The sequence below is a fragment of the Crocodylus porosus genome, unplaced genomic scaffold (genome assembly GCF_001723895.1).
Source record: "Crocodylus porosus isolate Cpor-Errol unplaced genomic scaffold, CroPor_comp1, whole genome shotgun sequence".
NCBI lineage: Eukaryota > Metazoa > Chordata > Crocodylia > Crocodylidae > Crocodylus > Crocodylus porosus.
The window spans coordinates 111,566,743-111,591,794 of record NW_017728943.1 but is presented as its reverse complement, the minus strand read 5'-3'; the positions used below and the strand labels follow the sequence as shown (position 1 = coordinate 111,591,794).

The window sequence follows — 25,052 nt, the reverse complement described above, 5'->3', positions numbered from 1 at the left end:
TTTCAGCTCCCAGTTGATTTCTTAACTTTGAACAAACCAGTCCAAACAAAGAAAATATTTTTTCTGCATCTGCAGAAAGGGCTACTGCTAGTAAAAGCTTGTTTAGCACTTAAATAAAGTCTGGTTCCAGGAGCTTTGCTACAACATCTACCAGTTCAGTGATGTAACTTTGTCCTTTTAAACATCCTAAACAAACTGTACTGCTTGAGTGGCTTGGCATGATGGATGGATGAATAGTAAATGTCCATGTCATAGCAGCATTTTCCTTTTCAGCAGTTAGGCATCTACCCTGGTACTTTGTGTTAAGAACATTGACAAGGAGATGAGGTGGAGTAAGTGCTTGATCCCTATGCTTCTTTACTGCCTACAATTTTACTGTGCTTTTGGCTATTTCTTGCTTTCATGGTTTTTTGAAGTTCTGTCCAAATTTCAACATCTGTAATACAGCAGCAATCTTTCTGTAGTTTGTCCAAGGCTATGGAAGTAAGTTTTAATGTACACAATGTATCTTCTACATTTCTCTTTAGTCCAATGCTGACTCATCTAACTGTGTTACTTCCATCAATTTTTGTCACAATTTTCTTCGTCAGCATAGGCTAGTTCTTAATAAATAGTTCAGAGCAGTCAACCACTGAATTCCGTTGTACATCTTGCAGGCAGAATTAGCTTGGATCCCCCAGCTCACTTTAGTAAAGCTGAAATAAACTGGTTGTTATGGAAGAACTTTGCAATTTCAACATTTTCCTTTATTCCTGGAGTTTTTAAATCTTAGGCTAAAAGATGTACCAAATTTGCACGGTACCTATATATTGTAGGTTTTAAGTTTGCTTCATTATCTTCTTTAAAGTTTCTTCTCATCTTTGCTACATTTGCAGAATTATCTGTGACAAGGCTATACGTATAACGTTTGATTTTTTTTTTTGCTGTTTGTTGTAGCTTGTACTGCTGCTACTTAAATGTTCCGCAGTTTGGGCATTTACCGACATCCGTTTTTTCTGAGATCTGCAGTTCTATCTTCTGGTGTCACACGAGCACATATTACTGGATTGTTGTGTACATTTCTCCATCCATCAAGACTCATATTAACGCTTTTTCTTTCAGTGATCTTTTTTTGCTCGCACTTCCATTTCCTTCTCATACACGGTGTGCAGAAGCCTCCCAGTAATATCCCTTCTGCTGGGTGGAGTGTAAGCTGGTCATAGTGATTGAACCACATCAGGAAATATTTGAGCAAGATGAAAGGGAGAATTTGTTATATAAATGAACTGAGCAAACTCTTCCATCTGTGTTGTCTTGTTGGACTTTGCTGGGCCTGATTATGAACTCATCCATAATTTTACTTGATGATGAAGCAAGTCTCTTCTTGGATACGAGGAATGTTTCATTGCAGTATTGCTGGTGGTACCAGCAGGTGATTCTGAAGTTACAGATAATGCAGATGGTGCATGTTTGTTATTTCTTCTGCCTCAGCTGGATCCAGAAACAAAATAGTTAAAAAGTCACTCTCACAGAGTATTCCTTGGGTGCATTATTTACAATCTCTCTGTCTCAAACGAAAGATCCCTCCTACAGCTGATATGCTTTTTTTAAACCAGTGTTTAAATGATATAATTTTTCCAAACACAGTTCTATAGGGAAAATATGCAATAAATCATAAAAGTAATCTTTTTATTTAAATGATTTCTTTATCAATATAAAACAACTTGAATAAATATTTTTAAACTTCATAAATTCCTCTTAAAACTTTATTCTGCACAGGATCTTTACCTAGGCCTGGTATGTTTGCTTATACTGAGCAATAAATCTCATTTCAGAAGTGCAGAAGTAATACTAAAATGTGTAATTGACAAATGTTCAAACTAGCACCTCTATTAAATTTTGAACACAAACATTTTGAAATTCATACGTAATCCACACAAAATAACTAACATTACTGTCATAAATTTATGGGCAGTTCATAAGAATAGTTAAAAACAGTAAGTTTAATAATAATAATCAGTCAATCCAATAAGTTCACATCACCATCTTTAAGTTCAGTGCCTTCCAAGAAGCATTTTTTTTACAATGTTGCTTCATTTGGGCTATCAGGCCTGGCATCTGTGTTGCACTGTTTACATTTGGCATGTGTTCCTCTTTTTTCCCCAGTGACACAATATTTTCTTAAAAACTATTCCCAAATAGGGTCTTTTTGTAACCTGCAGCCATGGCAGTTTTTTCCTCCAGTTTCAGAGTTGAAACTGAAATCAAGACTAGTCTACACCCAACAGAACGTTATTCCTTTTCCTACAGTGTCTCAAGCCCAGCATTAGTCCTTCCTGTTGCGCACACTGCTCCTTCCTCCACACAAGAAATAAACAAAAGAGCAAGACTCGTTCTCCTTGTGACATAACCCACCACACCCTTCCTTCCCCCCATCCAAAACCCCCACAAAGCACAACCTTTTAGTAATTGAAGTTAATGTTTACAACTCTGTCCTTATCCAAAGGGAACAAGAAAGGCCATTTAATTGAAGTACCCAGAACCATTTAGTAGCTAAAGGTTGGTATTTACTGTGTAGAACAGCTTTTTTGTCCATGAGCTGGAGAATAAATCTCCATTAGGGGTGCAGCATTATAAATATTCATAATTTGAGAGCTGACCTAATCAGAGTTCAGGTAGAGAGGCTAAAACAGGTGGTTGGATACCATCCAGGTGGGTTTGGTGGATAATCCTGATCACGGAGTACCCATAATGGTGGCTGCTGGAGTCACAGTCCAGGTTCCAACACCTGTGATGACTTTGCTGATCCTTTGTATCCAGTAGTATAGACCCTGCATCCCTTGGAGGATAAACCCTCTAATACGTGAAATATGGTGCCATATTTTTAAAGCTTGACCTCAAAAGTTAAATGCATTCTGATACAGAAGAAAATCTGCCTTTAACGCTATAGAGTTTTTAATATAGGCTAATTGATTCAACATACTATATTTATTTTAATAAATTATATTCGATTTATACTTTAGCCTGTGCTGTATTAAATTCAAATTTCATTTTATGATGATTTATTTTTAAAAAGGAAAACTTAATTTATATCTATGGGTTTTTTTTTAGTCAGGGTTTTTTTATCCATCCTGCTATGTGCCAACAAAAATAATGCAGTATGTAGGATTTTAAATGATGGGGAGATGGTACTTACATCCCTTTGTGCCTTGAATATCTTCTAATTCTGTAATATAAGATGGCTTTCTCCTTTAGGTATAAGAGGGATATTTTGGCAAAGGCTTTTAAAATTACTTGATGGTAATGTCTGATTTCATTAGGTAATGTGACAGCTCAGTGTGCTTGCATTGCACATCTCTTATTTCAGGGCTGTTCAACTTCCTAGCACCTGGGGGCCAAACTCTCACTAGGATACCAGGAAAGTCGTATGCCCATGTGCTGCACCACATGTCCCCCAGACCACACTTGCAGGGATGTGTCCCTCTCCACTGCCTCAGGCTCACCCGCAATTCTGGGCCACATTGCATGGGGGCAGGCAGCAAAAGGCAGAGGAGGGAATGGGAGCTCAGACTGGAGGAGCAGCAGCCACAAGAGCTTGGGGGCTTCAGCTTAACCTTTCATGAGCTGCATTTGGCCTGCCAGCCCTCAGCTGGATAGCCCTGTGTGACATTATGCTTCCCCAGGCTTCTGGTTGCTATGCTAAGGTTGTATCTGTGTACTAATCTAGTCCTCTCCTGGCTTCCACTCTGTTGCAATGGGAAAACGCTTGTTTGTATCCTTTCCTTGGCTTTTCTTTTTGGTCATAGACAATGGTCCATTGCCTACTTCTGCTTCTGCTTCTGGCTTTGTTGTGTCATAACATACTGAAATTGTCCTGATTCTTTTGGATCCTTGCTGAATTTTTTCCCTCAGAACATTTTATCAATAGAAAATGTGGTTGTGGAGAATCACAATTTAGATGAGGAAGATGTCAGTTTCACTGAAGCGCATTCCAAGTTTCTATCAGGAAAAAAGAAACAAAATGTTTGATTGGGTCACAATTAATCTCAGTCTTCTGAGCCATTACAGTGCCTCATGCCTCCATTTTCCCTCCGTGCCAGACTGGTGTGGTAATATCTTCCATAAGCTCCATGGTCTTGGGGTGTCAGTGGTACCAGCTAGGGAATTTGAGCCACTGAGCAAAATGGGGACACAAGGCCCTGTAGCAGCTCAGATGGATGTAGATTAACATCTGCTTACAAGGCAGCCTTTCATTTGGGGACTGTTTGAGTTCAGCTTTGATCAGAAGGACTGAAAGAAGAAGTCACCAAAATAGAATTCATTAGAACTACTAGTTACACAAAAAAATACAATATATTGCCTTGTCTGGACTAGAGATGAAAATAAATACTTAAAATACAGGTATTTCCTTCTGTGTGGAAATTCCATTCTTTTGATCAGCTGCTTGTTTATCAGCTTCTAAATAATAGTTGTGAAGACTTAAGGAAACTTTGGTCACTTTACTGCAGATTGGGAAAGGTTGAACACCACAGGCACTGGAAAGCTGTCTCTGGACTTAGAAAGATGACACGGCAGTGGTGAACACTTGGTTCACATTTGGAAGCTTATCTTAAAGTGGAGTTTGATGCCATTGACTGGGAAGGATTCTTAATCATTCTGGATAAATGGGTGAGTGGAGTATTCAAGCCTTTTTTCATAGTTACTTATCAGGGATTTTGAATAATGATTGAAATGGTTAAGCTGCATTTATAACAGATTTTTAAGCATCATAGTAGTTTTGGTTAGTTCATTTTTTGGATTTTCAAGAGGGGTATTACCTTTTTATGTATATACAGTACTATATGGAAGTGAGTTAAGATAGATCTCTTACTTTACAACTTAGTGTGTGTGGCTTCATTTATCTTGCTAGAATTTGGAGAATATTGTTACTTTGCTGCATGCAAGTCTTTTTCTGTTGAATACATTGGAAAAGGCCCATTATGTCATGCAGAACTTTTACTCTGCTACACGTGGTACTTTCTGTCAGTCAGTGAGAGAAAATGTGTGAGACAAGATGATTTTGCATGTTGCTGATCAGCCAAGCTTCAGAAAAATTAAGCATACACAAAAATGGAAAAAAAAAAAGGAAAAGCAAGTACTGCGGTGGTAAACTGGCTATTATAAGAATGTGACTATTTTAGGTTACCATTTCTAACCAAACTTCAAAGGATACAGAATTCTACTTTGCTCTTCTGTAGCTGTGTGCCAATTTCAGAATAGTCTTAAGGAGAACCAAATTTTCCAACATTAAAGTTAAACCCAAAGTATTTAATATACAATTAGGGATTACTAATCCATGTGTGCTGTCATTGTGTGAAAATTATTATATGATATTTGAAGAATTCTTATAGTCTATTTCATGGTCTAATAGTAGTTTTTCAGCAGTGTGAGCACATGTTTTAGTAAACCCACTATATGCTGCTTGCTTCTTTCTATACAGAAAGCTGGATGTGTATACATTTTAGGAGGTCTTTTGTTCAGCACACTAAGAGTTTATAATGAGAAAAGTACTAGTATGGAATATTAAATTTGACAAAAATATATAGAAACACAAGAATTGCCATGTCAGATAAGACCCAGTAGGCTAGTGATGCAAGTGAAGGTACAAGTAGACAGGTATGGGATAATCTGCATCCACTTTTCTCTCCTCTTCTGGCACTGAAGGTCACACTGTTTAATCAGACTTATAAATGAGAGACTCTTTCAAATACTGAATTACCAGGTCCTTATAAACCTTTCAATATCTTTTCAGCATTAACTATGACAATTCTGGATAGTATTGTTTAAAAGCATTTCTAGTCCTCCTCTGAACTTCTGCTGCAGTGACTTCCAGTGACAGCGACTTCTACTATATAGTTGTGCAGCATGATTTGTTTCCCTTTTGTTAGATGTGAATTTGCTACATTTTTAATTTCATTGGATCAACAAAAAATTCTGACAGGCAAAACAGAAGTTTCCCAAATACCTTCTCTATACTGTTCATTATGTTGTATGTTATTCTGTTTTTTCTTATCTACTTTCTAAGGTGAACTGTACATTTTCCCTCTTTGTAAGGGTTCCCCTTGTAGGTTTTTTTTTTTTAAAATGTTCATTCTTCAGCATCCTTTTTAAATTGAGATGACTAGTGGTGCAGATGCAGCTATGTCCTTACTTAAAGAAGGGCATTTTTCCATATTATTTCCTGTGGATCCTAACACCTTGTTTGACCTTGATTTGGAGTGGACGTCTGCATTGAAGTGTCCAAGCAATATCCCTTTCTTGAATTCATTTATAATGACAGGGTAGGAGGAGTATAGCTATTTTGATCACACATTGCTTTTGTTCGTTAACATTGAGCTTCAGATACCATCAGTTGCCCAGTTACCTTGCTTAAGTAGTCCTTTTGGAAGTTTCTCACCATCTTCTCTAAATTTGATGACGCTAATTCAGTCACCTGCAAATTATATTACGATTCACCCACTTTTTAAAATCAATTATTTGCAAATTCAAAGAACTTCAATCTACTAGTTGCCATAATTTTCCTTTGCAAAAGTGGTGCTGGCTATCATATATGATAGTCTGTCATGTATGATTTTTCCAGATAGTTGTTTTTTTGTTTTAAATAATTGTTTCGACTCATTTACTAGGCATAATTGCAAGGTTTATTAGTTTATAATTACATGAATCATCCTTATCACCTTTTTAAATTTAGGGACAACAGTTGATATACCTCCTTTTCTCCAAAACATTAGGTATGTTTAATGACATGGCCTATTTTTCCTAGCAGCTCTACAAATCCATCCTTGAACTGAAGTGTACATTTTGGTAGATTTTAAGGGGGAAAAAAGTGAACTTTGGCCTGTTTTAGACAAAGCAATAGAGTACTATTTGTAACTCCTTCAGGTTGGAGGATAATACATCTGGTATTTGCATGCCTTGTATCCAAAAATACTTCAGAGCAATGTCACTTCTTCAGTCCAGGTTAGGATAGTTCTATATTAACATTTTCATACCTGTACTGATTAGCTGAGAATGCTTCACTTTGTTGTATATAGACGCTAGTTTATTCTGGCTGTTTGTTTATTGTATTTGGAATTTTGCTTTTAACATTATACAGCCCTTTTCTGTGAAGTACTGTGTTTTAATTGACCAGAGTAGAAGTGGACAGGCAGCATTTCAGCGGGCCTGGCCCTATTAACATTTAGAAGATAAATGTAAACATTAGTTTTTAGCGGAGACTGGAAGTACATCTCTCTCAGTTTACAAATACAGGTTGTACGTGAACTGATTAAACCCCAACTAGAAGTTGTTTGTACAGTCCTGAACAATCAAACTCTCTCTGAAGAAAACGCAATTTGCTTTTTAGTAGTGATCTGTGGGCTCAGTCATGTGTATAGGGAGTTTACCAATAAATGAATAATACAGAGTAGTATATTAAGCTTTTGGATAGTAATGTTCTTGATGCATGCAACCAAGCAAGCAGGTCACTCGCTGAGCTTCCTTATTAAGACCAGGCAGCTCCGTATCCAAGGCTTCTAGTCAGTTTATTTTACATGGGACAGCTTTGTCTCCACTGTAAAAGAAAAAAAGTAAAGGAAGCAAGAAAAACAACCCCCAAACCTGCAGTTGTTTCTGAGACTTGGGGAGGCACAATACAAGATCACAGCCACAGCAGCTCCCCTGTTCCTTTGTACCCTGCTCTTGGAACCTTTTAATCCTTTTGGGAGCCCCTCCCCTATTTGCTGGTCATCATTTGCAGCTGATTCCCCACCTTTGAATCAGGCAAACTAGTAATCCCTAGCTATGTTTCAGCTCTTGAAGGTGAACGCTTCCTTACAATACTGTTCAATTGTAACTTCTACTAACAGCCTGCTTATGATGGATTATCTCAAACTTAGTTTAATCGATGATCAGTCATAGTGGCTTTTCACTTTGTGTGAAAGATAATGTTTCAGGCTGATTTTTCAGCTGTAAAGAACATCTAAATTTCAATGTGTAAGATGAGATGATATGTGTACAGTTGCTTTGTTTTATGGTAACTGTAATTAAAATAAATGTTAAAAGGGTCGCATCCAAGTTCTCTCTGGTTCAGCAGAAATGGGACTGCATGTATTCAGCTTGACAATGTGAGTTAACTCCTATAGAAAAGAACAGTAGTACAGGATCACAGTGTTGATCCTATAGAAGTGTAAGCTGACTCAGAGGCAGGGGCTTGAAAAACAGGTTCTGTGGAAAATGAGTAGAGTTGGTAGCTGTAGAGTGAGCATACTGAGAGGTTGGACAGAGACAGATGGAAGGGCATCACTTTCAAGGAATGTTGAGCTGTTCACATTTCTTTCTTTTCTTCTAACTTGGCTGAGAATGCCTTACCTGGTTTACCATATGACAAATATAACTTTGGATATGTTAAGCCCCCTGTTTCTCCTTAATTCTATAATAATAATATGAAACATCTTGCTACGCCTCTATTCCCAAACAGGAGAAAATGCCGTAGCTTTTCAGTGATGTGTTAAAGGGCATAGAGTTCCCGGAACCTACATCCCTAGTTATAACTCAGGAGCATGGATAAAAATATATTTTTTCCCCAGCAATTTGTTTCCACTGGGCTTTGATATGAGAAAACTAGGTAAGAAGCCAAAACACTGAGGGGGAGAGAAAAAATTAACAGCCACATTGCCCACATTTTGTACAGCTGAAATAGAATAATAATAATAATAAAAAGTGTTTGACTTTTGGGTCTCATTTGTGTGATTACTGTTGGTTTAGTGAGAATAATTAATTAGGCTAACTGTACTACAGTGTGGCCAAAAATCCAATCATCTTTCACTGGTTTAGGTTTACACATCAGCCACAAAGTTAAGGGACTTGCTGTCAAATAGCCATTTATACTTTTAAAAAGCCATCCTTTGTATTTCTCTTAATGGTTTGTAGGGTAGCCTGTTGTTGCAGTATATAAATATTAACATGTATGAATAATATAAAATTTATAAATAATAACAAAGTATTTAGCGGATTTTATGGAGTCTCTGGATTGTATTTTGTTAAGATATAAAAACTTCAGGTAAGATTGTTTTAATTTGCCCTGTGTTTTTAGGAATGGCAAGGACACTGTTAAAAGAGTGTGAATGTTACTCTTTTAGTGAAAGTGTTAAAGAGAAAGGTTCTGCAGCAATTTCTAAAGATGGCCAAACTGCAGTTTTATCTAATCTACTCTGGTAGTTTGTTTTGTTCTTAAATATTCCCAAATGATAATGCTTTGTCCATAGGTGATGTGCATCATCTTGGGCTTATGGTCTCCAGTATCTCAGGAGTTCTAATGTGTTGACAATTTGTAAATTGATGTTTGGTTTATAACATGCATTGCCTCAGTCTGTTAATGGTTTTGAAGATCAAGACGTAAGTCCTCAATTACAAATTGAATCATAGTAGAGGTAAATGGAATGATGGGAACATAGGTTTAATATGTTCATGACTGCCTGACTCACGGAGTTTGTGAACCACTGCATTTTGAACTACACTGGAGCCTGTGCATATTTTCAGCTTCAGTTAGTGAATTAGACTAATCCAATCTGAAGATCACAAAGGCATTTTTGCCTTTGTGGCCAGTTACTCTGGCCAGTTCCTCATCAGGGTGAAGGATTCGAGAGCAGGAGATGAAAAATACCTATTTAGAAATTATGGTTACCTAATCTTCCAAGTGAGGAGTCATACAAGTGTTATACTGATCTGAATGGGGCTTGTATGCCTTCAAAATGGAAAAGCCAAGCTGGCTTTTCCATGAATTTTCCCCTTCCAGCCAGGATTGCTTTGATTTCTTTGTCTGAATTTGAATGAGATGCTGCTAATCTAAGAATTGTCTTAAAGACTGTCTGACCTTTTTAGTGAAGGCTTTGTTTTCATGGTGTGGAATGTAGTTTACAGTTCAGTGCTGGTAGCTAAGCCAAGGCTGTGTCCTGTCATCCCATATGTTGTTGAAATGGGGACAGTGTGCTTCCCTGCTGTATTTTGCAAACAAGGGCCTCTAAGAAAGAAGAGCACTTACCCATCACTCTTGTCTGAGTCCTAAAATGGTTGGAACCATTGTAGGGCTTTGCCATCTATCCCCACTCCATCAGTTACACAGGTTAATAGTGTCCATTGATCCACCACTTCAAAAACTGCAGAGGTCCAGTAGAGCGATTCTGGAACATGCCTGTGTCTCTGATGCTAGAGGGATTGTCCCTCAGTGCTGCATGAGCTGCTCCTGTCTGTACCCTGCTTGTGGAGCTTTGTGGTTACTGATCTGTAGGCAAAATCATTGTAAATGGGAGGCTAAGAACAGATGGAAGTTGATATCTTGTGCCTGTCAGGTGTGCTTCTCAGGGGAAGGCATCAATGACTTCCTTTAACAACAGGTATATTTTTCCACTTGCTTTTATTAGGTGGTTGGATCTGGTTTACAGTTTTAGTGCTGTGCAAAACTTTGGTCGCCGATTCAATTTGGAGGAGAATTGGCCTGATTTGGTGGCCAAATCTCCAAATCTGAATCAAATCAGGAGACTCATTAAAAGCTCTGAAGGCTCAAATCAGTCTGAATTGATTTGGAAAAGATTTGGAGAGATTCGGAGATTTGAATCTGCTGGGGAAGGGCAGGCACAGTCAGGTGCATATTCTCCCAGGGCTCCTCCAGCTCTGCCTGCTTCTCCTCAGGCAGGGGGGAGCTGTGGGAGAAGCCCCTATGGATGCCCTGCCCGGCCCGATGCCCTGCCCGGCCCCAGCCTCCCAGTACTTAAAAAAACAAACAAACAACCCCTGCCCCCTCGCACTCACCAGCTGCAGCCATGGGGGATCAGAGTCCCCCTGCACAGTGCGGGGCAGTGGAGATCACCCACCCCCTGCTTGGCACCTATGTGGCAGCTGCCTCAGGGCACCATATGCTGTCTGGGAGCTGGGGCTGCTGGGGTTGAGGTGTGCTGGGCTCTGGCTGACATGTGGAGCCGTTCTAGCTTCCAGACAGCGTGCGGTGCCTGCTGAGCCTCACTGCACCCATACAGTGTGACAGCTGCAGCACGGGTGCCAAGCGGGGGTGGTGGTGGGGGGAATCTCTGCTGCCCCTCACTGCCCTGTACTGCATGGGGTGTTCTGCCTTGAGCTCCCAGAGGGCCTTGATTCCTGCTGCTGTAACTGGTGAGTGTGGGGCTTTTTTTTTTTTTTTTTTTAAGTGCTGGGAGGTTGGGTCCGGGTAAGGTAGCCATGGGAGCTTCTCCTGTGGTTCCCCCACCAGGGCAGAGGCAGGTATAGCCAGAGGAGCTGTGGGAGAACCTGCAGCCGTCTGGCTGTGCTTGCCCTGGCCGATCCGAATCTCTGAATCAGTGCTGAATTTCTGATTCAGTCAAATCGAATACGGACAGTGATTTGAATCACCAAATTGGATCACTGTCCTCTGAATCGGCCAGATCCAAATCCAAATTGAATACTTCCCTATTCACACAGGCCTACAGTTTATGGCTGTACTGCTCATCAGAGCTTTGAGCTTCTGTGAGGAGTGATGGCCTTGGGCAATAAGGTTGATAATACCATCTGATCAGATATAGACTTTCTTCTCCCCTCCAACTCAGTTCAGTAGAAGGCTTTTTATGCTCCAAATCCTACTTGTCTAGTTGTCGTCGTCTTGTGAAGGGATGCAAGTAAGGGACATTTATCTCAGAATCTCAGTCCAAAGATTGTCTGCCAGTGTTAAAGACTGATGGTTTTATTTTAAATAGTTGAGAACTCCTTTCTCCCCTCTCCTTGTCCCCCGGCCCTCCTGGACGTGGATTTTCCCTGACATCCAATCTTTAGTCTGTTTATGGTGCTGTCTTCTTCCTCACACAAGACTGCCCACCTTCACACTTTATCTTCTGACATCTTTGTTTCCTGAATATATAAGACAGAAAATAAATTCCAAGGAGTTACTACTGTAACACTCAATCTCTGGCATGGTTGTTTAATGATGAAGGTGATTTAAACACAATTTACTGCTTCCTCCTTATACCTTTTCTTGGTTGCCTGTGGGCAGAAAATAGTTTTAAAGCTCTTGATACATTTTTTTAATAGCGTAACATTAGTCTAACCTCTAATGGAGCACACAGTTGATTATCTCTTCATGCAGTGTTCATGGTTGGCAGTGATCTCTCTGGGCACATCTCTATGAGTGTACACGTGCATCTCCCTGGGCTAGGGACAAGTAGCAGTTGTCGCTGCTGCTGCTGCTTGTCTCTGTGTGTGATTGCCCTGGGAGGTGTAGGGGGAGTCTGGGGTCAGCACCTGGGTTGGCCTCAGCGGCTTTACCTGGGGTCATGGAGTCTTCCAAAGCTGCAGCAGCAGTAATCTGGGCACTCAGAGCCTGGCTGGCAGCCGGAGCATGGCTTTGACTGGCCAGGCTCTGATTTCGAGTGGTGCACGCTGCTTCCACATGCACCATGCCACTTTTTTGGCACTTTTTTTAGATACCAGGATTTCCCTGTATCTAATGTTGCTTCCATGCTGCAAATATGCAGTGCAGTAAACAGTTTAACGTGGTCCATGTGCATTTTGTGGCACTTCAAAAGGCTTTGAGGGGCCACAAACCACATGTTCCCACTCATGGGGAGGGAGCCTTTATGTTTGTTTTAGCTTTGTGGGTATGTGTTGCTGATGGGGGAGAATGTTAATGTCTTAAGGTTTTAACCTATAGGCTGTTCAGAAATGTCAGGTACAAAAGGCAGAATAATCTTATTTTGTATTCATATTTGGGTTCTGCAATACACACAATCTTCAGTATATAGTGAATAGCCTATTTTAATACCATACGAGGCAGATTAAGTGTTTTTCCTGTGAGTGCACAAGGATTTCTCAGTTTGTATTTTTAACTAGGCCTATAACAAATTCCATGTGTATGTGTAGTTTGCCACAATTGTGTGACATGTTTAGCAAAAGTGTTGTCCTCTTCGTACTAAATGAATGTTTTGACCACTTGCTAAGATTCTAGCACCCAAAGATTGAGTTCAGGATTTGATTCCTTGCTTATTACTAAATGCTTCTTAAAAGAGTTGTTTATACTTTATTGTTAAGGGATTTTTTTTTTTCTGTTCTCCACAATTTTTCTTATTTGCCAAGGTCTCCATTGTCCACTACTGTGCGCAATAGCTGTCGACACTTATGTTCATGAATATGGCAAGTTTTGGGTGAGGGTGGAGATCCTACTTTACCATATGACAATTATATTTCAGGGTTCCCTGTATAGTACTTCTTTCTCTAGAATTTAAAGGATTACTAGGGAGGAGTATAGCAGAATGCCGTGTTAATACTGGGATGTAGTCCTGTAAATTTTTACACCATATAAAAATCATGTACTTCAGCTTATTTAATTTTAACATGTTTCCCCAGTTAAGCTGTTTAGTTTTCAGTCTTAGTTTCACAAAACTACTGCTAATTGATTCAGTTCTTGTAGATTAAGTGAAGTAGTACTTAGAAGCAAGGACCCAGCATTCATGTTTTGCCACCATGACACAGTGTACTGGACACAATGGACTTACGGTCTGACCTAGTAAACAGCAGTTCTTATGTTTTTATATTGTTTTGTACACTCTACCAACATATAACAAAAAGGTTAGTACAGTAAAAGCTTTGTTATCCGGCACCCATTGGGAATGAGGGGTGCCAGATAACAAAATATGCCAGTTAACTGAGCAGCCCGAGCAGGCGTCTTTGCCTGTTAGGGCCACTGCCTCTCCTGCTGCATCCAGGGCATCGCCGCCCCTCCTGCAGCCCTGTGAGACAGGGAGGGGGGGCCCCATGCAAGCTGCTATGCCCTGGGCCATGGGGGCTTGGCAGCGCGGGTTGCTTTGCCCTGGGCCATGGGGGCTTGGCAAAACCGGAAGTGCCATGGTGGACACTTACGGTTTCGCTTTTCCCTTACAAGCCGGTATACTGGTTAATAGAGCATGCTGGCTTGTAAGGTGCCAGATAGTGCAGCTTTTACTGTACTACCTCAAAATTCTTAGAGCTGCTAGCTGTAATACCACAGCGTGTATTGTGTTTAATGTTTCTAACCGGAAATAGGATATTTCCTATGCAAATTTTCCAGGGAACACAAAACAGCATTTGAAACACATTGGAGGACAGGAGTGCCTTCTTCCAGCTTATCTTGCTAGGTATACCACCATACTTTTGAAGTTTCCAAAACTGATCCTTTATATTCAAAGCCCTCCTTAGTAAAAGGAGTTCAAACAAACAGAAAAAAACATAACTTTTCCCCCTTTGGTCTAAAACAAAATTGTGCTTTTTTCCAGGCAGTAAAATAAATCAGCCAGTGCCTTTCTCCTTTAGACTACTGGAACTCCCAGCTTCCACAAGCTCCTTCTGTCTCCCTGCTATTTTTCAGCTAGACCTTTTAATGTTCCCAGCAGGGAATCTGCCCAGTGGCCTGGTCCCCTGCACCTACACCTCACCAGCATACACGGCTAGCTGTACCTTCTAAATCTTTAAAGGGTCTGCACCCTGCTACAGGGGTGCAATTCAGAAGGATCTTGCTAAATTGGAAACCTAGGCTAGTGACAACAGGATGAAGGTCAGTGCTGACAAATTCAAGGTGCTACACCTGGTGAAGAATGATCAAAAGCCCAAATATGAGTGACAAGTAGCCAGTTGTCTGATGACAGCACTGTGGAGAAGGATCTTGGGGTCTTGGTGGATCACAGATTCGGTGCGAGTCGCTAGCGTGATGCAGCCACAAAAATGGTGAATGCGGTTTTGGACCACATCAGCAGGAGTGTTAGGTGATAGTGCCACTCTCCTTGGTGCTGGGTAGGCCTCAGCTGGACTATTGGGTGCAGTTTTGGGCTCTGCATTTTAAAAAGGATATAGAGAAGTTAAGGTCCAGAGACAGCAAAAATGATAAAGGGCTTGAAAGGCAAGCCATATAGTGAGAGACTGAGAGAAATATTTGTGTTCAGCTTTCAGAAAAGGCACTTTAGATGGAATATGATAGCAGTTTTCAAATAGCTGAAGAGCTGCCAAAAAGAAGAGGGAGAAACCCTACTCCCTGCAGCAAGGGAGAAAAGGTGGAATAGCAATAGCTTGAAATCCAGTGTAAACATACTTTGCCACAATATCAGGAAAAACTTATTTACCGTTAGAACAGGGACGCAGTGGAATAGACTGCCTAAGGGTGTGGTAGAATCTCCTTCGTTAGAGACTGTGGAAAAATATGTAGGATAACCATTAGTCAGGGATGATATAGGAATAGCAGTGCCTGGAATGTGCTGTTAAGAGCAGTAGTTGGAGGCCCAGGAAACCCCACACTTGTATTACTTGGAGACCATAAGAAGAGCTGTGCAGTCCAGAACAGGTAGAGATTGAAGAATGAAGCAAAGCTTCACAACTGGCTTGGTTACAAAATGGGATTGAAGAGCTGAGACCGAGTTTATGGAGGGGGTTGGATGACGGGAATGGGAGTTGTCACTTACCAGATAGGGCATGAGGTGTGGAGTTGTTTGGGATATCTAGGTTGCAGTGGCGAGTGGAGGGTTTTTGGATGGTCAGATCGGCATGGACTGTAGGTGCAGATATGATAAGTAGCCAGTTGTCTGATGGCAGCGCTGTGGAAAAGGATCTTGGGGTCTTGGTGGATCACATTCTCGGTGTGAGTCGGTAATGTGATGATGCAGCCACCAAAATGATGAATGTGGCAAGTAATGTTACAAACCTGTAGATGTTAACATCGCCTGTAGCAGGAAGGGTGGTCCTCTTCCTTGGATTTTTGGATGTATTTTACAAGCTACTTTGTCTCTGCTGTGGCAGGATACTGACAGTGACCTGCTGTACTTGTGCCAAATTAAACAGTTCTTGAGTTTTTGGACATTTTTCCTGGTAGGTGTGAGAAGGTTGGTTGTTCCGTTTGTTTGGAATCGGTGGCACAGACACTTGTCCAGGGTGGTTTTAGACGGGGATGATCCTGCCTTGAGCAAGAGTTTAGATTAAATGATAGGGATGTCCCAATAGAGATTTTGGGGGCTGATACCAATAGCTGATTTTTAAGGAGGCATATTGGCTGATACTGATCTGATTTCCGATACTCAACCTGGTAGCTTGAAGAGCTGTGTCCAGCTGGTAAGTCTCTTGTGGTGGAAGGGTCAGAGGGGAGGGAAGAGGCGTGGGGAGGTCAGATCAAGGCCCCTGCAGTGAGGGAGGGAGTGGGGAAGGGGCAGATGCTACCCAGCCGGGGTGGGGCACAGGACAGAGCTGCGGCTTGTCCGGGGAGGGGGAAGGTGGCTCCCGCTGCTGCTTTCACCCCGAGAGGGCACGGGCATGGGCACGGTGGGGGGGGGGTTGCATGTCCCTGCATCTGCGCAGGGCAAGGTGGAGAGGGACTGCTACTGCAGGCTGGGGCTGTGTTGAGCTGCTCCCAGCAGGGGCTGAGCTAGGCTGTAGTACGGGTGGGGAGAGGGGGAGCTGCAGCTACCCCACAATTCACTGTACCCTTCCTCCCAGCGCCACCACTGCCTGCCCCAAGCACACCCCGGACCACCCCCCACAATATGTCAGGAAGAGCCCAAGCCCCAGCCTGCAGCTCACCCTTTCTGTGCACTGTGCAGATCTGGGAGCACATGCCAGCCCTGCCCCATGCCGTCCCGGAGTGCACACAGCAGCAGGAGCCACCCTGTCCTGCACCCCTCAGACAAGCTGCAGCTCTGTCCCTCACTCCGCCCCATCCCAGCTGGGCAGTGCCTGCCCCAGCCCGAGCCTCACTTGTTCCTCCCCATGCCCCTTCCCTCTCCCCTCCCCTTCTGCCACACCAGACTTGCCAGCTGCATGCAGCTCTCCAAGCTGCTGGGCTGTGCTCCTCATGGTCTATATGCTGTGCTGTGCCTGCGTGGACATTTATCGGCCACATCAGACAGATTTCCAGTGTAATCAGTTTTCTTTATATCAGTGCTTGGCAGCTTGAAGAGCACCTTGTCATGCATCCACAGATGCATCATGAGCAGGTCCAAGGAGGTGATCCTCCCCCTCTATGTGGCACTGGTCAGGCTGCAGTTAGAGTACTGCGTCCAGTTCTGGGCACTGCACTTCAAGAGGGATGTGGACAACATGGAGAGGGTCCAGAGGAGGGCCACTTGCACGATCAGGGGCAGCAGGGCAGGCCCTACGAGGAGAGGCTATGGGACCTGAACCTGTTCAGCCTCCACAAGAGAAGGCCGGGGGGTGGGGGGAAAGGAGGGAAATCTAGTGGCCTGTTACAAACTAGTCAGGGGGGACCGTGCACTACCAGGAGTGACCAGGAATAATGGTCACAAGCTGGCAGAGGGTAGGTTTAGGCTAGATATCAGGAGGCGCTACTTCACGGTCAGGGCGGCTAGGATCTGGAACCAACTTCCAGGAGAAGTGGTGCTAGCTCCTACCCTGGGGGTCTTTAAAAGGAGGCTGAATGTACAGCTTGCTGGGTTCGTTTGAACTCTTTCCTGCCATGGCAGGGGGTCAGACTCGATCTGCTCAGGTCCCTTCCGACCCTAGAAACTATGAAACGCTGATCAGATATTGAACCAATGTATCGGTGCACCTCTACTAAATGATATTCTGAGGGCCCTTTCATCCATACCTGTCTATTACTCTATTATTGTTTGCTTATACTGCATTCTTTTAAATTCATATTCTTAATCCACGTCTGTTATATTTTGCCATACATGGTCCATTAAATCATTGTTGATTTTAAATTATGAGAGATTATCAGGACTTTTTTTTCCTATTTCCCTCCTGCAACTGTTCTTGTCATGGATAATGTGTATTTTTGTAAAAAAATGTATTAGCACCTAAATTGGGCATGGTTTGTTTAATTATAAAAATGTACCTCTGATGCAGAGACCAGTTTTTGCTTTCCTGGGCATCTACAGTATTAAAGACAGAATTAATAAAGCTTCATTTTCTCATATTTATTAAACAGAGTTGAACCAGAGAGCATTAGATGTGTAATTCAGTAGCCTGAGTGCCCTTAATTTGGAGGTAGTGTTAGGTGAGTCAGTGACACACCTTGTGTAGGCTTGTAGTTTTCTGAATGGAAATGACAGTGTCATAGGATATATTCAGGCAGACGTTCTTCATACGTGTGTGTTGTGTATCATTTTTGCTTCAAGACACTGTTTACAGCAGTAGTCAGTGGTATGCAGGTCTCAATAACTGATGTAGTGTCTGCTATTTCTGGCTGCCAGAGTATAATTGCCTGATTCAAATATATTATTATGTCTTTGTGGTTGAAGCAGTTTACATCTTTTATAAAGATTGCTAGCGGGTTTTTGTACCAGTTACTGGGTGATGCTCGGTGCCAACAAGTTGGCAAGCATTGTTTGTTAGACACCTGAATTACTGTATGTAGTGAGTGCTTGCCTGTTTTAACTCCTATTTGTGTGGAATGAGACTATTTCTTCAGTAGGACTGACTTTGGTTTTTTTTCTTGTTATGGAAGCTGTTTTCAGCAGATTTTTTTCTATCTATAAAAAGAAAATCAAAGGACATTATAAACTTAACAGCATGTCTTTGAGATTTTTTTCAGTTTGTTTCTGTGAAATAATACATTTCTTGCCAGAAGTACCCTTGTGCCTTAATATTTGCACTTTCTTCCTTAAAAAAAGTAAGATTTTACAGTTTTTAGCCCTAAAGTTGTTGTGGGAGACTCTCTTTTTCAGGTTTTAACAAGAGAACTTAAAACAAAGTTATAATTGTAGAACTATCCTTTCATATACAACCCTTTTATCTTCAGATAATATTGTTAGTAGTACCTATGCAACCCTATCAATAGTAAAAGCAAATTTGTCTGTCTTATGTTTCCTTAAGATAATGGGATTATAAAGTGTTTGTTATAAATATAAATTTCTTTGTGAAATGCATCTTTCTCTGTAGCAAAATGATGAGAATATTACTAGTCTTTCTTAATCACTTTGAGTGCAAAATGAATTAAAAAATAATATTGGTTGGGAAGAAAGGGGAGATGTATACAGACGTATGTTGCTGCATTATAGATATGGTTGTGCAACAGTTTCCCCTGCAGACTTCAGGGTGAATTTTTCTTGGCTTGGTCTTTAAGTGTAATACTCCTTCTGAATATTCTTGAAGTATCACCACAAGAGCAAAGTCGAGATGATTTGAATACCCAACTAATCAATTCTGGATTCTTTCAAGTTTTGTCTTTAGACAGAGGTTCCCAGGTTTTAATTGGTGGAATTTTTGTTTATAAATAGCTTTCTTCAAACCTTTAAACTGCCTAGTGTCTTCTCTCAGCTTAACCGCTTATTTTTTCAAAGTACAAGGTCCTTGGCATGGGAGGAAGTGAGGGTGTGCTCTGCAGAGTACTGAAAACTGGGTCATGCATGATTTTTGGTTCCTGATCTGTGGGGTCAACACCTTTATTTCCCAGATGTCCTCCCACTGTCCTCTTTCAAATTCCATAGTTTGATTCTTCCTGTTATTTCTTTCTCCCTGGAGATCTTTGAAAATGCAGAAGATCTGCTCTAGGTTTTGTAGGTGAGCAGGAACCATGGTCATGATGCCTACTTTATAGCTTCTCTGAGTTTTAATATCACTAGGAAGGTTAATCTGGGACCAGAAGCAGTGATTACTGTGTAAAAATACCTTCCTCATCTAAAAATTTTTTTGTGCACTGTATTTTGAAAAGAGCTTTTGATTATATAACTAATTACATTGTTAAGATAAAATATTTTGAGATAAAAGGTGGTTGAAAGAGTATTAGAAATTTTTTTTTCAACAGCTCCTTTAATCTTCTTTTACTGCCCAGCTGGTTGTAGAGTTTGGTTTCATTCTCCTGCTGCTGAACACAGTTCTCCTCAATTTCTGTGTGCTCTGGGGTGCAGGACTCTTCTGATATGACCATTATGTGACTGGTAGAACAATTTGAACGTACAGCTTCAGAGCAGTGTTATATTTATGGAATTACAGTATTTGATTTGACAAGAGTAAGGGAAGATGGGGCACAAGCATAACCAAGGATGGGAAAGCAAGACATCAGCCTTAGGTGCCAGAATGGCAGCCTTTGGAGAACCTGTGCTACAGCAGCCACCATAGGTGTGTGGAGAGCCCATGTGGGGCCACTACTACTGAGCAGCACCAACACTAGCACAGTCTTCTGAGCCTTTGGTAAGACTCTTCCCACACTCTTCATCTTCCCCGACCCCCGTACCCAGTTATGACTCAAAGACAGGATAGACTATTCAAAGATAAAACTGCATGTCTTATGTATTTTTCTAATTATTCTTACCTTAAAACCATAGGACTATGGCAACGCCTGCAAAAGTCAATTGCAGACAGTTAATTAAAATGACTTACTGTTAATTATATGCAGTCAGGATTATATACCCTGGTAGCTGGAGTACATTATTGTATTTATCTGCTAGAAAAATCACAGGTTATTGGCTGCAGCATTTCAAGTCCAACTTTTCAAACTCTGCAAGTTCAGCAATGCATTTGGACTATGCACCCTAATTGACAACTCTGAGCTACTCCCAAGTATAGTAAGAAATACAGCTCATGACAGCTAAAGACTAATGTGGTATTAAAGTTCCTCTTACATAGTATTTGGCACCAGCATTGCTTTTTGGGGTTTTTTTTGTTTTGTTTTGTTTTTTTGTTAGACCAGCACCAGTACACTTGAGAAAATATACCAATCTTATGCACTGAGTATGTACCTACATGAAGTCTGTCTGCAAGAGTGGTGGTTCAGAGCCATTTCTGTTACTTTAATCACTCAAAAGTTATTTTAATCAGAACTTATGAGCACAAGTTGGCTACTAAAAGATCATCGACCACCATTTTTGTTAGCCCACTGCAAGGGGAGTTCCGATCCATTCTACTATTGATCCACTGCAGTATTGTGCAAGCTGCCATGAATATAAATTTATCCAATTTTTCTTTCCTTTTTTGGCTGTTTCACTATACCTTTTTCTTTTTCTCTGCTTTTTTTCTTCCTACTTACAAGGGATTAAGAAATCTCTAAAACAGATGCAACTGCACCTTCTGTTTCCAAGATTAATTTAATTTTTTAGATCTGTAACCTTATCAGGACACAGCAAGAACCTCTATATGTAGCTAAATGTGAGGCTTGCATCCATTCAAACCTGTTTTCTTTTGCTCTCCTCTCAAACTTTTTCAAGGAAGGCCCAAGACAGACAGACAAACAGACATTGCCTGTCTGTCTGTCTTTTGGCCAACAGATGGTCTTTACCCACATTTGAAGAGCTTAAGCTTCAAAAAAGATGTTAATACAGGGGATAGAGCAAAGTTGGGCAAAATACAGCTCGTTGGCTGGAACCAAGGGATTTTATCTGGCTTTTGTTGGGTCCCTCTGCCCCACCTGGCCCAGGCACAGGGGGCAGCCTGGGCTGTGACATGGATGGCTAGTCCCAGTGCCCCTGGGTGTACAGTGGGGCTGGGGTGGCATGGTAGCTGGGCTCGGCTTACCAGCAGTGGTGGCTCCTTCTGGCTGGCACAGCCAGTGTCATTGCTACCATTGGACCTGGCCTCACGGCTGGCCACCCCAGCCCATCTGCCCCACACCCACCACTGCAGGTACCAGATGGAGTAGGTGGATTGGGGGGTGGGGTCTCCATTGTGACTGGTCTGGGACCCCCTCAGGCAGGGTGCACTCAGCTGGGCAGATAGGATGGGGCTGTGGGCAGGTGGGGAGTGGCATCTGGGAGCAGGACAGGCGGGGCCAGAGCCAGGGCCAGGGCCAGGACTGGGATCTCAGGGCCGTGACAGCATGAGGCTGGGACCCGGGGCAGAGTCGTGATCCGCTTCCCGTATGCCCATGCCAATGAGACTGGTGCCCATCACAGGGACATGCAGAGAGTGGGTTGTGGCTTTGACCTGGGCCCCATGCTGTCACTACCGTGCTAAACTGGCCCTGGCCCCTGCCTGCCTGTCCTGCTTCTGGACACAGGTCCCTGGCTGCAGCCCTATCCTATCCACTCAGCTGAACGCACCCTGCCCGTGCTGGTCTTCATGGAGATCCCGCCCACTTACCTGCCCACCCTCTCCATCTGGCACCCCTGGCAGTGGGTGTGGGGTGGACAGGATCAATTGTCGTACCTCCTATCCTGCACTGGGTCAGTACCCCTCTGCTGTGCTGGGCTGGATCAGCATCCCCCCCAACCCTTAACAGCTCACCAAAATTTCCTAAGTGGCCTTCCAGCCCAAATAATTTCCCACCCTGGGATAGAGTGACAGAAAGTGGGGTTCTTTGGTTAGGGGATGTGTTGTGGAGTTGTGTTTGTGGTCCCTCCGCTGTAGTTGTAGAGTAGATGTAGTTTGCTGTTTGCCATTTGTGGCTGTGAAGGGCATTTCTCCTTTCTTATTGCTACAGGTATAATACTTTTTTATGGTTAGGAGCATTGGGTGTTGGCTGCAGTTAAAGCTGGGGATTTTGACAGGGTGTGCCAGTGCTCCTGTTAGAACTAAAAAAAATTCAGGTCTTTCTCCTTTGCTTGGGGACAATCGACTGCAATTTTTGGGACCAGGGATGAATTTTAACCCATTGTCATATAGCTTTGGGCTGGATGGGTTTTTTGCCTTCATTTGTAGCTTGGGCCTGGTCCTTTTCCTTGGATCTCTCAGATTACTTCTGTCCTTGCAGCAGAAGAACACAGACAGGGACATCTGCTTTATCTGTGGCAGGCTAGAATAGGTTACATAACTGCCTGGATCCACTGATGCCCATATTAACACACTTTTTTTCTGCTACTTTCTGTTGATGGCATAAGTCATTCAGAGTGCATTGTATGCTAGATCCCCTTTATTTCTGACATTTGCTGAATGTACGAGATGGCATAGTTAGTATGACTGGTCCTTGCTGAATAATGGAGTTAATTGCCATAAGTCACTGCAACTCCTATAGGTACATCAGGGCACAGAAAATTAACAGTTTTGACAACTTTACTTAAGACTACTGGGTTCCTTAATTGTGTATAAATACATAAGCTTAATTTAGTATTTTTAAAAAATAATACAATTTTCAGAAAACTTGGTTAACCTCTCTCTAATCTGTCAAACCAGTGAAAGATAATCTCACAAAATCCCTCTGTGCCTCGTTTCTTTCCTGGGCCATCATGGGTACAACAACGTCCTCACCTGAGTACAATATCATAGTGTTCTCTTTTACTATTTGTATCCTCTTGATGCTTTTATAGAAAACATTTTGTAGTTGGTCTCCATCAGCTGTGAAAACCTACAGAAACTGTAGATACATCTTGTTTTATGTTTTTTCAGTCTACTGGCTTCATGTTCAGTTTAATAATGGAACAAGCTGCCCTGGAGGTTATGAAATGTTCTTCATTCAGGGTTTTCAAGAAGAGGTCTGAGTGGGTAATCATTTGTCCAGGACCATTTAGGAGTAGCTTATCCTGCATTTTTTGCAAGGGACTGAAATTGATGACTATGGCAAGGTACATAGGGTGAAGAGTTGAAGTGGCCTGTGGAGCATTGTGCAGGTGGGTCAAGGGCTGGTTGTAGAGTCAGTTGAGCCAGGGAGCCTGCAGGTGGGGCTGAGTCTGAGAGAGGAGGAAGGGAATATAAGCCCATGCCCTGAGCAAAACAGGGTAACACCTTGGAGGCTGCTGAGAGAGTACTGCCTCAGCACGATGGCTGCAGATCTGGAGTGCCAGCAGAGAAAGGAAACATTTTTTGGCCCTCCCTGGAGTGCCATCCTGCTACAATGACCTTGGGAGGCCCCTTCCAACTCTGTGATTTATGATCCTAATATACCTTTTCTTCATCAATAAAATCAGCACACTTGACCCTATCTCAGTATTCAGTTATGATCACAATGTTTGTATGTTTAATACCAGAGTTTTGCTGGTAATGTTCAAATGTACTGAAGGTTGTTGGATCTGGTTTAAGTTAGGGAAATTTGTACCAGTTTAATTAAATTGATGTAGTTATATGTAAGGACCTAACTAAATTGTGGCGAGACAAAGGGATTTCACGGGCTGCTTGTGTTGTATGGAGCCAGTTTCTTTTTGTGGTGAGCCCCACCCCCTTGCTGCTGATTGGCCAAGGGACACCAGCAGCTGTGTCCCTTGCTGCTGATTGGCCAAGAGGCAAAAACTGTGGCAAAATTTAAATCGCAAAGTTTGCCGAAATATCAAATTACTGCATAATTATTGAGCTGAGTATTACATTTAGATCTAAATTGAAATATGTTCTGAATATAAATTTATACACAATATGAATTGTAACTGACATCCTCATGATTTATTATTAGAGTTCTAGAAAAAGTTTGGTAATATGAAATAATGCTAACCTTGATAGAAACAATGAATGTTAGTTATTAAATGCTAGCATGCAGCATCTACTGGCAGTTGCAGCTGACATCCTCCTTTCTCTGTGGTATGAACACTTTTTCCATACACTGAGATTGCATGTTCTGTGCCTACTGAATTGGTTGGAGTTGTACAGCAGCATTTTGCCAAGTTGTAGAGATGTGGAAACGGATCAAAAACAGGCTCCCAAAATACAGTGATAGTCAAAGGCATCTGGCACTCTTTGAAAAAGTTTTTGTAAGCAGCGCGTTTGTTGTCATGTTCTTTCTGCCATCTGAGTGATTGATTTCAGTAGAAGGTCAAAACTCAGAAAAGGCATCTGGTCAAAACCTGATTGGGATTAGTACTACAAGTGACTGAGCATACTTGTACAGATTCAGTTTTGCAGCTGTTGCCGGAGCACTTCTGTCCTCTCTGGTTTTCACGTTGATGGTTTGAAAGTTGTTGTGATGTCATGACTAATATATATAGTATGGAGGCTGCCTGTTCCCTAGTAGACGGTACTGGTGTTCCTGTCCCTATTCCAGACTGGGGTATCTATCTGCGTCCCGCCTTAAGGGCTATGCGTGCTTCCAAACCTCCCCTTCAGCACGCCCCAAGCCTCGCAGCTGTTCTGGGGACGTTTGGATGGTCCCTTGCCCCTCGGGTGCCCTGGTTCTCTCTCTCGGGCCCCAGGGCTCCTCGCTCACCTGGCGCCCCCTTGGGTCGGGCTCCTATCTCCAGCCCGCTCCC

At 42.1% G+C, this 25,052-nt stretch overlaps 1 protein-coding gene across 5 annotated transcripts in view; it reads left to right on the top strand.

Annotated features, from left to right (window-relative positions):
- The window catches only part of MAP3K4 (mitogen-activated protein kinase kinase kinase 4), a 152,232-nt gene that overhangs the window by 19,407 nt on the left and 107,773 nt on the right, over positions 1 to 25,052 (top strand). Inside the window, exon 1 of one of the 5 annotated variants that reach the window (XM_019549995.1) lies at positions 4,502 to 4,647. The exons of the other annotated variants lie outside the window; for them this stretch is intronic. The gene's annotated coding sequence lies outside the window, so the exon portion shown is untranslated. Of the gene's footprint in view, positions 1 to 4,501; positions 4,648 to 25,052 lie in introns of those variants that run through there. 5 annotated transcript variants of the gene reach the window in all.